General features: G+C 43.5%; 1 long non-coding RNA gene across 1 annotated transcript; it reads right to left on the bottom strand.

Moving 5' to 3' along the window:
• Window positions 1-3,921: 3,921 nt before the first annotated feature.
• Window positions 3,922-6,321, bottom strand: LOC142046744 (uncharacterized). The gene is made up of 3 exons (XR_012655746.1): window positions 5,402-6,321; window positions 4,176-4,394; window positions 3,922-4,134 (listed from the first exon to the last, which is right to left on the bottom strand). It is a non-coding gene; the product is annotated as an uncharacterized LOC142046744 (long non-coding RNA).
• Window positions 6,322-15,736: the final 9,415 nt, after the last annotated feature.

The raw sequence follows: 15,736 nt of genomic DNA, 5'->3' as shown, positions 1-15,736 counted from the left end.
ATCTTTTAAATCAGACTGTTTCTTTATATTTTCTTATAAGCAAGAGCCTGTATTGAGTTTCTTAATGCAAGATGATTGTTTTATATTTCTTTCTTTTTTTCTATAAGTTTTCTTTTTAAACCTTGTGAAAGTTCTTTTCCTAGGGAGGCAAAGGGAAAAGCAGGCTGTGGGCTTATTTTCCTATTTGGGTCCAGGGAAAGAGCAGACTACGGGGAAAAGAGACGAAGAATTCTCTCTGTTCTCTGGTGGTTACAGTTTTTCCCTCGTTCCTGGAGCAAGGGGGGTGGCAGAGCCCAGCTGTGGGTATTTGCATCTCCATTTCCTGAGGAAAGCAGAAAAGCTGTTTCTTGGGTCACACAGGTTAGCCGCGAGGCAAGCCTGAGAAGGAGGGAAGGGGTTATTCCCCTGCTTTTAGCATCCAAGGGATTGGGAATCTGGGTGTCCCCCCAAGGAGGGTTGGGGACACCAGAGAGAGGAAAGGGGGAGGTCAGGCCCCCTAAAGTAAATTACCTACTTGACCTGGTGGCAGCCCAAATACCCAAGCTGGTAGTGAGCTTGGGGGAGTTTCAGGTAAGCCCCCAGACTTTTGGACGCAAAAGTCCAGGGTTGGGACAGGACCAGGCTGTGGACGCTAAAGTTCAGGTCTGGGACTGGGAGGCTAGATTACCACACGGGCCATCTCCTTTTGAAAATGCTGAGTGCCCCAGGACATAACAACAGCCGCCTCCTCATAGTTAAGCTGAGTACTATTTTTATTTGCCACCTATCACCAGCTGAAACTTACCTGGCACAGTCAGCTGGGGGAGTTTTGCTGAAGTGAGTATCACTCTTTGTTACACTCACTATTGCTTCTAGCTACATACACCATCATTCCCATCACAAAATTTCTCTTTAGCTTCCCCCCATTGGCAGAAGTAATTCTAATTGTTCTGTGGCTATGTTTGGGGACCCCAGCCATGGACTCAGTTTGATAATGATATTCTAAATTGTGGAGTAGATGGCAATTATCCCTTATATGGCTGCACAGTATTGGGGAGAATGTAAGAAGCCTCCACCCTTAGCAGAGCTCAAGTAAATGTCAGCCAGAATTTCAGCCCCTCCACTGAGGTGTGCACATAGACTACTATCAAGATGCACCCCGTGGATCAACTAAGGTGTCACAGACTTAGCTGACCTGTCCCCCACCCTGGACACTCACCAAAGTGCTGTGAGGAGATCCAAATGCTGAATCCCCATGTGCTTTAAATCTCTAAAGTCTAAACAGAGTGCATGCGCTGCCCTTGGCTTGGGGTCTCTAGACACACTCTTTGGGTGTGGATCCTCCCTCCTGAAAGTTGAGACCTCAGTAGCCCCTAAGATTAGTGCTGACCCCTCAGAATTTTCTATTGTTTAGATATCTCCTCTCCCAGAATTCCAGTGGATGTTTTGGGTTCATAGGTTCATTCCTCAATGTGTTAGTAGGTGTAACATATAACATTCACAGTAAGACTTTGCACAGGATTCTAAAATACCAATGCTCTTTAATAGCACAAGAAATTCAGTGATCAAGACAAAAATAAACCCTCTTGCCACAGGTCCTAGCAAGTGACTCCTCCTGGCCACTCACTAGGACTGCTGTGAGGGAAAGTCACGCCTCCGCTGATCAGGATCCCCAGGTGTTGAAAGTCCCTGGAGCCTGAATAGAGTCTGGTTACTGCCCCACACTCTCAGGTCACAGACCTTCTATCTGTCTCCACCTTTCAGAGCTGGAACGTGCTGGCCAGCTGCCTACCTCCTCTGGGTACAGCACTTGCACTTGCCCTTCAGACTCCTCAGTATTTAAATAACTCCCTCTCCTGGAACTCAGCCCTAACATTGTGAAGATTCAGGTTTATAGTTGAACTCCCTTGAGACACACAGAAGTTGGGAAGCCATGAACATGCGCTGATACACTTTGCACAGTCTAACACCTTTAAGCTCTTTCATACTTAGGGTACGTCCACACTATGGGATTATTCCGATTTTACATAAACCTATTTTGTAAAATAGATTGTATAAAGTCGAGTGCACGTGGCCACACTAAGCACATTAATTCAGTGGTGTGCGTCCATGTACCAAGGCTAGCGTCGATTTCCAGAGCGTTGCACTGTGGGTAGCTATCCCGTAGCTATCCCATAGTTCCCGCAGTCTCCCCCGCCCCTTGGAATTCTGGGTTGAGATCCCAGTGCTTGATGGGGCAAAAAACATTGTCATGGGTGGTTCTGGGTACAGTCTCACCCCTCCATCCGTGAAAGCAGCAGATAACTGTTTCGCGCCTTTTTTCCTGGGTGAACTGTGCAAACGCCATAGCACAGCAAGCATGGACCCTGCTCAGATCAAGACCGCAATTGTGGATGTTGGTAAACACCTCGCGCATTCTCGTGCAGTCTATGCTGAACCAGGACCTGCAAAGCCAGGCGAGGAGGAGGCGGCTACGGCAGCACAGCGACGAGAGTGATGAGGACATGGACACAGAATTCTCTCAAACTGCGGGCCCCTGCGCTTTGGAGATCCTGATGGTAATGGGGCAGGTTCTAGCCATTGAACGCCGATTTTGGCCCGGGAAACAAGCACAGACTGGTGGGACTGCATAGTTTTGCAGGTGTGGGACGATTCCCAGTGGCTGCGAAACTTTCGCATGCGTAAGGGCACTTTCATGGAACTTTGTGACTTGCTTTCCCCTGCCCTGAAATGCCAGAATACCAAGATGAGAGCAGCCCTCACAGTTGAGAAGCGAGTGGCAATAGCCCTCTGGAAGCTTGCAATGCCAGACAGCTACCGGTCAGTCGGGAATCAATTTGGAGTGGGAAAATCTACTGTGGGGGCTGCTGTGATGCAAGTAGCCAAAGCAATCATTAAGCTGCTGCTACGAAAAGGTTGTGACTCTGGGAAATGTGCAGGTCATAGTGGATGGCTTTGCTGCAATGGGATTCCCTAACTGTGGTGGGGCGATAGATGGAACCCATATCCCTATCTTGGCACCGGAGCACCAGGGCACCCAGTACGTAAACCGCAAGGGGTACTTTTCAATGGTGCTGCAAGCACTGGTGGATCACAAGGGACGTTTCACCAACATCCACGTGGGATGGCCAGGAAGGGTTCATGACGCTCGTGTCTTCAGGAACACTACTCTGTTTAAACGGCTGCAGCAAGGAATTACTTCCCAGACCAGAAAATAACAGTTGGGGATGTTGAAATGCCTGTAGTTATCCTGGGTGACCCAGCCTACCCTTGATGCCATGGCTCATGAAGCCATACACAGGCAGCCTGGACAGTAGTCAGGAGCTGTTCAACTACAGGCTGAGCAAGTGCAGAATGGTGGTAGAATGTGCCTTTGGCCGTTTAAAGGCGCGCTGGCGCACATTACTGACTCGCTCAGACCTCAGCCAAACTAATGTCCCCATTGTTATTGCTGCTTGCTGTGTGCTCCACAATCTCTGTGAGAGTAAGGGGGAGACCTTTATGGCGGGGTGGGAGGCTGAGGCAAATCACCTGGCCACTGATTACGCGCAGCCAGACACCAGGGCGATTAGAAGAGCACACCATGAAGCGGTGCGCATCAGAGAAGCTTTGAAAACGAGTTTCATCATGGCCAGGGTACGGTGTGACTGCTGTGTTTGTTTCCCCTTGATGAACACCCCCCCTTGATTGACTCATTCCCTGTAAGCAACCCACCCTCCCCTTCGATTACAGCTTGCTAAGGAAATAAAGTCACTATCGTTTAAAAATCATGTATTCTTTATTAAAAAGTCATTATAAAAAGAGGGAGAGAACTGACAGGTATCCGGGTGTGGTTTGGGAGGAGGATAGAGGGAAGGAAAAGGCCACTAAAAATATTCAAAGTAATGACAGCCTTTTGGTTGGGCTGTCCACGGGGTAGGAGTGGGCAGGGGTGCACGAAGCCTTCCCCCATGTGTTCTTTACTCGTCTGGGTGAGGAAGATATGGAACATGGTGAGTGGTGAGGGTGGTTACACAGGGGCTGCAGCGGCACTCTGTGACCCTGCTGCTGTTCCTGAAGCTCCACCAGATGTCGGAGGATGTCAGTTTGATCACGCAGCAGCCCCAGCGTTGCATCCTGCCATTGCTGATCTTCCTGCCTACACCTCTGATCTTCCTGCTGACATCTCTCATCTCGAGCATCACTCCTCTCCTCACGTTCATCCTCCTATCCTCACGTTGGTCCCTCCTGTCCTCACGTTCACTGGCATCTTTCCTGTAATTTGATACCATGTCCTTCCACTCATTCAGATGAGCTCTTTCATTGCGGTTACTTCCATGATTTCCGAGAACATTTCGTCTCGCATCTTTTTTTTTTCCTCCGCCTTATCTGAGATAGCCTTCGGGATGGAGTAGGGAGGCTTGAAAAATTTGCAGCTGCATGGGGAGGGAAAAAAGGGAGAGAAGTATTTAAAAAGATACATTTTACAGAACAATGCTTATACTCTTTCACAGTGAACAACACTTCACCTTACATAGCACATGTGATTTCACTACAAGGTCGCATTTTGCATCTTAATATTGAGAGTGCCTGCGGCTCTGGTGTTAGAGATCTCACAGACGCAGGTCCGGGCAGCAGAATTCAGCTTGCATGCGGCCATGGTAAGCCATTGTCTTTCGGCTTCTGCAGCCTTCATATACACAGTGCCCTCTCTTTCCCAAATACCAAGCAAAGCCCGTTCAGTGCTGCTTCTTTCCTGTTAACATGCAGCAGCAGAAACCACCCCCCATCCAATTCTCTGGGATGATCCCCTCCCCCCATTGGCTGGTATCTGGGATGATCACTGCTAATCACCCCCCTCCCCCCCACCGCGTGGCTGGTAGCAGGAAGATCCCTGCTAGCCAAACGTGAAAAAGCTCAGCGCCATTACCCCCCCTTCCTCCCCCGCTTGGCTACCTGCAAGGAAGGATTTCTTTTAAGCAACAGGCAAACAGCCCAGTAGGAATAGCCATCTCTGTCCCCTTAATTAAATTCCTGAATTTCAACCAGGTTACCATGAACGATATCACTCTCCTGAGGATAACACAGCGAGATAAAGAACGGATGTTGCTTGAATGCCAGCAATCACGGGACCATACGCAGCTAGGCTTTGTCATGCAATGATACCAGATTACTTGCTACATGCATGGCGTGGTCAAGTGTCCTACCATGGTGGACGGAAGGGCTGCCTTGCCCAGAAACCTTCTGCAAAGGCTTTTGGAGTACCTCCAGGAGAGCTTCATGGAGATGTCCCTGGAGGATTTCCGCTCCATCCCCAGACATGTTAACAAACTTTTCCAATAACTGTACTGGCCGCGAATGCATCCCAAGTCCTCAGGGCAAATCAATCATTAAAAAACGCTTGCTTTTAAACCATGTTTTATATTTACAAAGGTACACTCACCAGAGGTCGCTTCCATGGCTTCATTGTCTGGGCTACTGGCTTGGGAGGGCTGGGAGGGTAATTCCGTCAGGGTGAGAAAAAGCTCCTGGGTTGTTGGGGAGAACGGAGTGCTGTGTGCTCTCTGCAAGCTCGTCCTCCTCTTCCTCCTCCTCATCTTCCCTGTCCGCAGAATCCTCAGCCATGGCTGAGATTACCACCCCACCTCGGAATCCACGGACAGGGGTGGGGTAGTGGTGGCGGACCCCCCTAGAATTGCATGCAGCTCAGCGTAGAAAGCATGTTTTCGGCCCTGCCCCGGACCTTCCATTTGCTTCTTTGGTTTTCTGGTAGGCTTGTCTGAGCTCCTTAACTTTCACTCTGCACTGCACTGAGTCCCTGGTGTGGCCTTTCTCCATCATAGCCTTGGAAATTTTTTCAAATGTTTTTTCATTTCGTCTTTTGGAACGGAGTTCTGTTAGCACAGAATCCTCTCCCCATATAGCGATCAGATCCAGTACCTCCGTGCGGTCCATGCTGGAGCTCTTTTTCGATTCTCAGGAGACTGCATTGTTACTGTGCTGATGAGCTCTGCGTGGTCACCTGTGCTGGTGAGCTCTCCACGCTGGCCAAACAGGAAATGAAATTCAAAAGTTCGCGGGGCTTTTCCTGTCTACCTGGCCAGTGCATCCGAGTTCAGATTGCTGTCCAGAGCGGCACAGTGGTGCACTGTGGGATACCGCCCGGAGGCCAATACTGTCGATTTGCAGCCACACTAACCCTAATCCGATATGGTAATACCAAATTCAGCACTACTCCTCTTGTCGGGGAGGAGTACAGAAACCAGTTTAAAGAGCCCTTTATATCGATATAAAGGACCTCGTTGTGTGGACGGGTGCAGCGTTAAATCAGTTTAACTCTGCTAAAATCGGTTTAAACGCGTAGTGTAGACCAGGCCTAAATCATACAAAGCACAGGAGAATACAGCTCATACAAAACAATAAACATTACCTGCATGTCTCTTTCTATCTCACCCCTGTCTTGGGAGTCCTTAGGAATTATCAGTATCCAGGCAGGCAAAGTATCACATGGTCAGTGTTATGTCTTTCATGGACTGGAGAAAATGGTCCCTGAGCAGACCAGCTTCTGCCCCTTTTAAAACTCCTGGGTCAAGTGACATCCTTGCCAGCTTCCCTGCATGAACAAAGACCCCTTCCAGATGATTTCATTGCCCAGGTGACCTCCCTGCCACTAAACCACTTCCCCTGAGTTGGGAGCTCATCCTTTGTCTAGAGCAGTTATGTTTCAGTAGTCAAAACACTTAACTTCAACTCTTCTCCTTTGTTATTCCCTTACCACCAGACTCTGGGATCTCAACTCAACCTTGATGCAGATAGATGATAGAGAAGTCAAAAGGCTGCTCAATCAAAATGCAGTTTGCAGCCTGACAGAGATATACATTGGTCACAGTTTCACAAAGAATTCATAAATGATACAGACATATCCCCACACAATCACACCTTCACACATTCCCCTGCCTCAGTTTCCTCACCATTTCAGAGCATAGTTTGGGCTGGGTCAAAGTCCTCTGGGCACATCCAGGATCCTTCTCCTGCAGTACATGGCTTATCTTCCAGTTATAGAGCCCCTGTCTCTAGATCAGTTTGCTCTGACTTTGGTTGGTAACACAATTTAACTAGCCATCTAGTCACAAAAGCATGCCTTTCTCTTCCCCTCTCCTGCCCCTAACTTAGTCTCTCCAAAGCCTTCCCCGTTAAGTCCTTTTTAACTCCCTCTCTGTAGATAAATTGGAGGAAGTAGTTTCTCCCAGCCTATGGTCCTTGTCATTCAGGTGTTTCCACCTGAATAAGTGACCATTTAAGAGCCAGTTACCAATCTATGTCCTTGGGCTGCCAGAGGTGTGTTCACAGCACTGTCAGCAGTAGTGAATTCCACATTTACATGGGTATATTCAACAATACAGTAATTTTCAAAATAACTACTTCATAATATCAACCAAAATTCAAAAGTTGAACAGGTTCCTGAAATTATCACAGAGGGACAGAGAGCAAGTGAAGTCTGGCTGTGCAAGCATCACCTCATCTTGTAGTGGTCAGTTTCCTGGCTGAGTGTGCTGCACTCCTTAAAGAGGTACAGTAATTTCTACCCTCTCCCACACACTGATGAGTTCAGAATGTCTTCCATGCCATACCACTATACATGGAATGATACAAAACCACACAACTCCCACCAATGCAGGACAGTGACTCAGTGCCACAGTCTGGCCCAGGATGACTGATGTAGTACATGTTCCTTTTTCGTTTTGTCAGAGGAGGGAGGGTCATGGGTGAATACATAAAACAAGTTTTGTGACACTGGAAGATAAAACCTTCATAAGGATTAAATATTCTCTTCATAGTCTAGAAGACGATTTAAAATCAGAGACAAACTATAATTTATAAAGACTTAGTTGAAGGAATTATGTCATACTTAGTTGAAAGTCTATAGTAAATATGTCCTAAAATTACGCCAGATTTACACTGTACTAGTTCCAAATCTCTTTATTTACCAAGAGTTTCTGGAAATACATTTTGTACATTTCCTCCTGTTTTTCTGTACATAACAGTGTCATACCTTTCTTAAATTACTAGAGATGTTGATTGCAAACTTCATTTGCCATTGACAATGGTCAACATGGTATCTGGAAAATGTGTATGGTTTATAATGGTCAGGTACATTAATGGGATCATAATCAGGAGAAAAAATATATTGATATTTGCATCCTACAATCCTGTAATACAATGAAAACCAGCAAATCTAATGAGAAAAAAATTCACAGTTCACTCAAATCATATTTCCATCCTTTATAGCAATTCAACGATTCTTACACAACAACATGCAGATCTTGTTCCACATATGCAGACAATCTCAATCTATGGAATTTATTAAAACTATCCTATTATGTGCATGAGCTACAGAAGAGCACATTACTGGGTATAACAATTATCTTTCAAAATATTGCCTAGCTGTCAAACTCTGCTTTCAGACCTCAAGCACAGTTCTTATTGGAATAATTGATAAACCAGTATCCTGGCTTCAGCAATTACCAAAACTTGATTATTCAGAAGAAGGTGCATAGCTCCTGTTAAGAACAATGCACTCAACCCAATGTCCATTGAAAACAATGGATTTCAGTTGGCTTTGGATCAATTCCAATGCACCTAGCCAATCAAGTGCTGCTGCAAAAGGAGAAAAAAAATCTCAGTTTTCCACAGAAATGCTGTGCAAACAACTAAAGGCAAACTTTAGCCATCATATTTTGAAGGCCAGATCCTCGGTTAGTACAAATAAGCATAAAGCCACTGACCTCAGTGGTATGACACCAAAGTCCACCAGCTGTTCTTTATCTTACAGAATATGAAGTAAAAATTTAAAATCACAGTATACAGAAGCTTTTTAAAGTTCCATCATTCCTTTATCTTTTGAGTTGGTTCTAGCTTGCATGGTAAGTTCTTGCCATGACAGATGGCACAAGTCGTGGACAGCCAGAACTAGTAGTCAGAGCCAGAGTTCACAGTCACAAGACAGTAGTCACCTGGGTCAGCATACCAGGAGACCAAAAGCAGGAGACAAACTGGACAGAAGCACAAATCAGACACCAGGAAATCAAGTAGGTGCAGGAGAACCTACTGAAGGACTGGGGATGGGTGGGCAGAAGTCTGCCCCATCTAAAGGCCTCCTCCCTTAGCCTAAGGAGAGGAGCCACCAGACCTAGACATCACATATGTTCAAGGGACAACAAATGAAAAACAGGGACAGGAGTGAGGGTCACAGGTTAAAAATCAGGGATCCAGAGGGGGACACCAAGCAGAGAACCCTGGACAGTGCCCACTTCTCCTTGAAGGTGTCCAGGAAGCCAGTGGACACAGCCCAAAGGAACTCTGCCTGGAGATATGACTTGAAGAAAGGTCAGAAGTAGGTCCCACGTTCACAGAGCAATCCCACATCCAGCTTCCTTCTCCTGCTATGGTAGATGGCCAAGAGGAGGCTGACAATGATGTCTCGCAACTGTGTGTGGCCACAGATACAGTGTGTGCAAATCAGGAGGTGTGGGGAGAAGTGCAGCCAGAACCAGAGAAGGAGGTTCTGGAGTAGCTGGAAGAGGGGCTGCAACCTTGTGCACTTGATGTAAATGGACTCCCTCTCCCAGAGTCTGCCTCTCACCACAGAAGGAACAGGTGTTGGGGAGGTTATGATCCACGCCACTATGCACCCATGCTCATGGCTCCATGAAGGAGATGACAACCAATATCCCCAGTGGGCCATGGAACCAGAGTGGAATAAAGACTGGCCCACCAGGATTCCTCACCCTCCTTGAGTGGTAGGAGGTCCCACCTCTTGGTGTCAGGGCAGGACATGAAGGGTGTGGAATCCAAGCACATATAGCTGTTTCCTGAGTGCAGTTCAGAGATGGACCAACTGCATGTCTGGCATCCAGCTCAGATGGTGTGTCGGGGGTGGCTGGGGAGGCTCACAGGGCAGGAGCCCAATGGGACGGTCCAGAGGGACAGAGATGGGGCAGGGTTGGTAGGGAGAACTCTCACACAAGACCCACTCAAGGAAAACACAAGAGGTGAGTGTTAGGGCTGCCCTCACCTCCTGGAGAACACAATAGGAGACACAACAGGTGGAGAACTCCCATATGCTAGCCAGAGTCCACCCAGTCCCCCTAGGAACCAGAGTCAGAGGCCAATTGTTCAGACAGTTTCCTGTTCCTGGTGCTGCTTTAAGTAGGGCATGCAGGCCAATCAGCTGTTTGGGACTCAACCAATATGACTGCAGGAGTAGAGCCTCTAAATGGGGCTGAACTTCATGGATCCCGGGTACACAAGTGTCAACAGACTGCCACATGGAATGTTCCTCCTTCTTGAAACACTGCAGACCTGGGTTTGAAGGCTGTGGGTCATGCCACCACCCCCCTTTATTGTTTTACACAGGAATCACCCTCCATGTTAGCATATACAATCCTAACAGCTTATGTTTCTTAGTTTAACTTTTTTAACCCAAGAGAAAGTATTAGTGGATGGTGGACTCAACAGGTCAGTTGTGGGCTTTCATTTATTGCATTTATTCATTCAGTGGTAGGTTTCACTTTGTTGCTATACCTGTAATTTTTTCTTGTATTTTTTCTCCACTGTCAGTGGTGCTATGCCAGTTTACACCAAATGAGGCTGTAGCTTATGCCTTCTTATCTTGATCTGAAGTTCAAAGAGTATCTTGGGGAAATGTCCTCATTTAAAAATAATGGCAGAATGCTATAAAAGACCTTGATATCTGTATTTCTCAAATATCTTTTCCCCTTCCACAGAGAACATCTTTGCCATAGGAATTGTCATACTGAATCAGCAACTGTCCACCTCATCCAGTATCCTGTCCCACAGTGGCTGGTACCAGATGATTCAGAGAAAGATACAAAAAAGTCAGCCATAGAAAGTTATGAAATAATCTGCACACAGAGAATGTTTTTTCCTAACCTTCGTTATTAGGAGGTGGCTTATGTCCTGAAGAATGTGGCGTTTATTCCTTCCAAACTCCTTGTTTTCTTGTTTGTTTATTGCTCTCATATATACTTACCATGGATTACAGTTTTTATGACTGTAACTCTGGATGTTCTTGTTATCCATAAGAGTTCAAGCTTTTTTGTTCCCTCTGAGCTCTTAGCCTTGCTAATACCTTATTGCAATGAGTTCTCCAGTACTAGAGTGAAACAAAGCACCATTGTTTCACTCATAATAGTACACAATAAAATCATGAATCCTTGCTTCACGATATGGTGCTTGTATTCAGACTTTATACAATAATAATGTCTGTTCCTTAATTTGTGTGAATGACTATAAATGCTCATGTAAAGAAAGTAAAAGGACTGATATAACTTTGCTACAAAAATGCTAACTATCAGCACCCCTGCAGTAGCTTTATATTTAGCTGTTTATGTCACAGTCATTTCTAGTAAACACAGAATTAGCATTCCTTCAATTACTTATCGTGTAATAAGATTTAACATTCTTTCCAGGATCTTTAGTTCTTAAGGCATTTTATCTCAGCAGGTTTCTGTTGTAAACATGCTCTTTCTTGTTAGGAATGATGCTAATTTTCCAGTGAGCAATCAAAACAAATTATTCCTAAATTTATAGTACAGTCTGCCATAGATATGCATAATTAAATCATAAATCTATATCGCTTCCTTCAAAAATATAGAATTATGCATGTGTTTGCCCCAGTCACAGCACGTCACCAGATGGGTTAGTTTTCCTAAGCAATAGATAAAATTTTCCATAATATACGCTGTATGACATCTAATTAAGGATAAAATTTACTACAGAACCCTCAGAACTGCAAATCTAAAGAAGCAGGTCCACATTAATGAAAAAAGAGAATGTGACTTCATCCCTGAGTTGCTATTCGTATTATTCTTGTTACAATGAAAATGTAATGGTGGCACTACAGTGTTTGATCCAGTGTGGCATCACGTCATCTGGACCTCAGTTTTCACCTCTAGCTGGACACTTGATTTGGGGATTGTTGATGATTTTGTGCTTTGGCCAAGAAAAGTCCTCACCTTGCAGGGTACAACAAAATAATTCAAACCCAAAACCACATCTTCAGCCCTTCTTGAGGCTCAACAGTCCTTTGTCTCCTCAGTGCACGTGTTCTGCCCTGCTTACTTAAGTGTCACCGTATGGCAGCCTGTACCCTCCCTACCATGTGTCCCAGCCCTAAGACTCTAAATTGTGGACAGCAGTCTGCCCTAATTCAAAACCACCAGGCTCCACTGTCTCCCAAGGCCATTTCCTATGGTGCCTGCCATTGGTCAGACCTTCTCTTCTGACTTTCCCAGTACCCAAATCTTTCCCCAGAGTTCTTCTATAGCTCACCTCTAGGCCTCTTGGCTTGACATATATTTCTCAGGGTCCTTTCCCAGCTCTCTCTCAGCCAGGTTCACTTCCCCATTTCTGGAAAGCCTCATAGCCAGTATTTCCCTATCTGAACTTTCCCTGCTAAGGGACACTCAGTGGAGCTAATATTTTCCCACTGAAAAATTGAGCTTTGTCAACAATCATTTTCTATTAGAAAAATCTCATGTTTTATGCAATTTTTTCAATGGGAATTTTTTAAACAAAATGAATATTTTTTATCAATTTGAAAATTTTATTTTATTTCAGTGTTTGAAAAAATATCAGTTCTTTATTTTTCTTCCTTTCCTCCTTTTATTCTTTTCCTCTTCCCCCACGCCTTCTCTGAAAGCAGTGGAATGAATGATGTCTAGGATTTTGGGGGGTGATTTTTTTCTACATTTTTCCTATCCTTTTTCCACTCTGCAACTCTAACTTTTCCAAAGTTGGAGAAGTTTTAAAATGTTACAGAGTTACAGTGCTTAATTTTCCTTTTGCATCTCTGTACCTTTTCCAAAGTTGGAGATGTTTTGAAAAGATATTGAGTGGAAAAAGAAAAAAGTAAAAAAGAAAACACCTTGAATATCATTAATTTTATTGCACTCATTGGCAAAAGAACAAACAAAGGGTAGAAAGGGGAAAATGATGGAGGCTCTGAATACAAATTTTGAAAAGTAAAAAAAAATTGAAAAAATGTTTCATAAATGTTTAAAATGAAAAGTGTTCCATCAGAAACAGCTTCACAATTTTGAATTCTTTTGCAAAGTTCCCTCACACACATGCACACACTTTTTGATCAGCTCTCACAGGGAGCACTTGTACTTCCCAGCAGACCTGCTTTTAGTCACCTGTTCGGTCACATGATTTCAGTGGGTAGGCGGGGCCAGGCTCAGACTGAAACTGGAACTAGAACCCCTTAAAAGCTGAGCTCACTGTGTGACAGAGGGAAATACAGTAAACAAGAGAGACTTGGAGAGTGAAGTATATTATATGTAATTTACATAAGTTTACACTTTCTAAAGCAAATTCTCTGTACCAGCCCAAGTAATTGGTCTTTGTGTAGTGGGATTATGTAGGTTGTGATGTAGAGGGCAAAAGTTGTTTTTGTCCTTATCCCACAGTATCAGGGGAGGAGCAGAGCTGTTCCGTGCCCACTCCAGTGATAGTCATCTCACTTACTGAATCATGTCAGAAATTTAATTTGTGACCACTTTCTGGCAGGGACCAAGCGTAGGTGCTGGAACTAGGGGTGCTGGGGGTGCTGCCGCACCCTCTGGCTTGAAGTGATTCCATTATACACAGGGTTTACAGTTCAATGGTTCGCAGCACTCCCACTATAAAAATTGTTCCAGCACCTGTGGGACCAAGTCTTTCCATGTTTACTATGAAGTACCTATCACACTTCTGGGTGCCAAAATAATAATATAAAAGTAATTAAACATAATTCATAATAAAATAATGAACAGCTGTAAACAGAGGGTGAGAATTGCAATTGTTCTGCAATCTTAATTATAGTGTTCACAGGTGCAATGACTATAGTATGGTTGAAAGACATATGAGACCAGGATTTATTGAAAGGATACTTTGGTAGTGGGGAAGAAGACAAGATATTCAGAAGGCACCAGAAGTTTAATTCAAAGCATTATAGAAAGGTCCAAATTTCTCTAAAATACAAGTTTTCCATTTTACTGCTATCTAGGCCTATGTAAATTCTAAACAAGACAGACTAGTGAGTTAATCTATAATCTGAAGAAGTTCATAGCATAATGAGTGAAACATCAAAAGTAATATAAAAATAATTACTAAAGCGAATGATGTGCACGTTGATATTTTACTAATCTATCCAAAGATAAAATGGCAAACATCACAAAGAATTACCTCTGTATTTTCTTTTGTGATAATTTGCTAATCCTTGAAACATCACAGTTTCAGAGAGCCAAGGCAGACTGTAACATAATATAAATGTAATATAATAGTTAACCTTTGCTGGGGAGACAGTTCATCTCTTACTGTGATATGTGTTATGATATTTAAGTATTCAAGCTGAGTTTCTGATATATTTTGATTGGACTTGTAATCACCAATTCTGGACATATGTACATACTTCATAGATTTCAGTACCTCACTATTCTTCACTGAAAGATAAATGATCCTTACTCTTTTTCTTTTTGTATGCTTTGAAATTCTTAATCGAGGTAACAGTTTCATTCTTCTAAAATTGGACCCTCTTCATGGTAGTAAATTTTATATACTTTATTATGGAGGGGCTGACAAGAACTCCATAGTTAAGGTTACATTGTGAAATGATTTTATACAGAAGCGTAAACTCTTATGTTTCTTTATATGTAGGTGGCCTTTAAGTGTGAACATTCTCATAATGCTAGTTTTTGTACCTATTGAGTTTTCTGTGCAGTTTATTAAAAATGTATGAAAAGAAATAAGTATATGAAATTGGTCTGTTATTGAAATTCTTTGTAGCAGTCAAGCTTTTTTGTTGACCGGCATCTTACAAAATATTGTCTGCCTACTCAACATGTGGAAGTGAGGTAAAATTTGAGTAGTTCTGGTACATGTAGTTTTTAAAAATATAGGTTTCAAATTTTTTGACATTCTTCATAAGTAAAAATTTGTTGTCAGAGGCCGGGGAATAATTTCTTTCAGAGAAACTCAAGAATTGCCCTCTTTCAAAATGGCTGTTATCTCCCATTATCAATTGGATAGTAGCCACAAGCTGGCTTTTGTTAAGATATTATGTGAGTAGCAACCTAACCTTAAAACAATTTTTGTACAGTAGTGGATGTATATTTGAAGTGATAGCAAAGAACGAAAGAAATCAAATCTTAAAGTAAAACAGGATTAATTCAAAGTTTACATGAGAGACTGAGGTAATCACCACAGATTATTCCCTTAATTGTTACTGATAGTTCACACACTGTGCATTAGAAAAACTTACAATTTGTTTGCCTGAGAGCAACACATTTCTTAGCTTGATATTAATGGCACTATACATCAAATTCTTGTATCTATGTACCCTGAAGAAATTGGTGTTGTAGCAATAGCTATCATGTTTCATGAAATCCATATAGAATCCCAAGAGAAAAAAATAAGTAGATACATTGCAGCATAGGTGATATAGATCCTTCTACTGTGGTGTAGCTGTTTCATAAGACAAACATAAACATTGCATCTTGCCATGCTTAAGAGAAATACAAACCTTTCCCTCAAAGTGTTTTATGTCATAACACTATCTTCAGGAAACAGTAAATCTTGCAAGCATTTTTCTAATCCAGCACTTAAAACTTAAACAGAGCCTCATGAAGGATTTTTGTAACTGACTTTCATAGTCAAAGCTAATAAATTAAGGAGATAATTACAGTTGACATTCTGGCAGAGTATGACCCATAGT

Source organism: Chelonoidis abingdonii, chromosome 1 (genome assembly GCF_003597395.2).
Source record: "Chelonoidis abingdonii isolate Lonesome George chromosome 1, CheloAbing_2.0, whole genome shotgun sequence".
NCBI lineage: Eukaryota > Metazoa > Chordata > Testudines > Testudinidae > Chelonoidis > Chelonoidis abingdonii.
The sequence above is the reverse complement of the archived record's forward strand: the minus strand, read 5'-3'. Positions and strand labels throughout refer to the sequence as shown.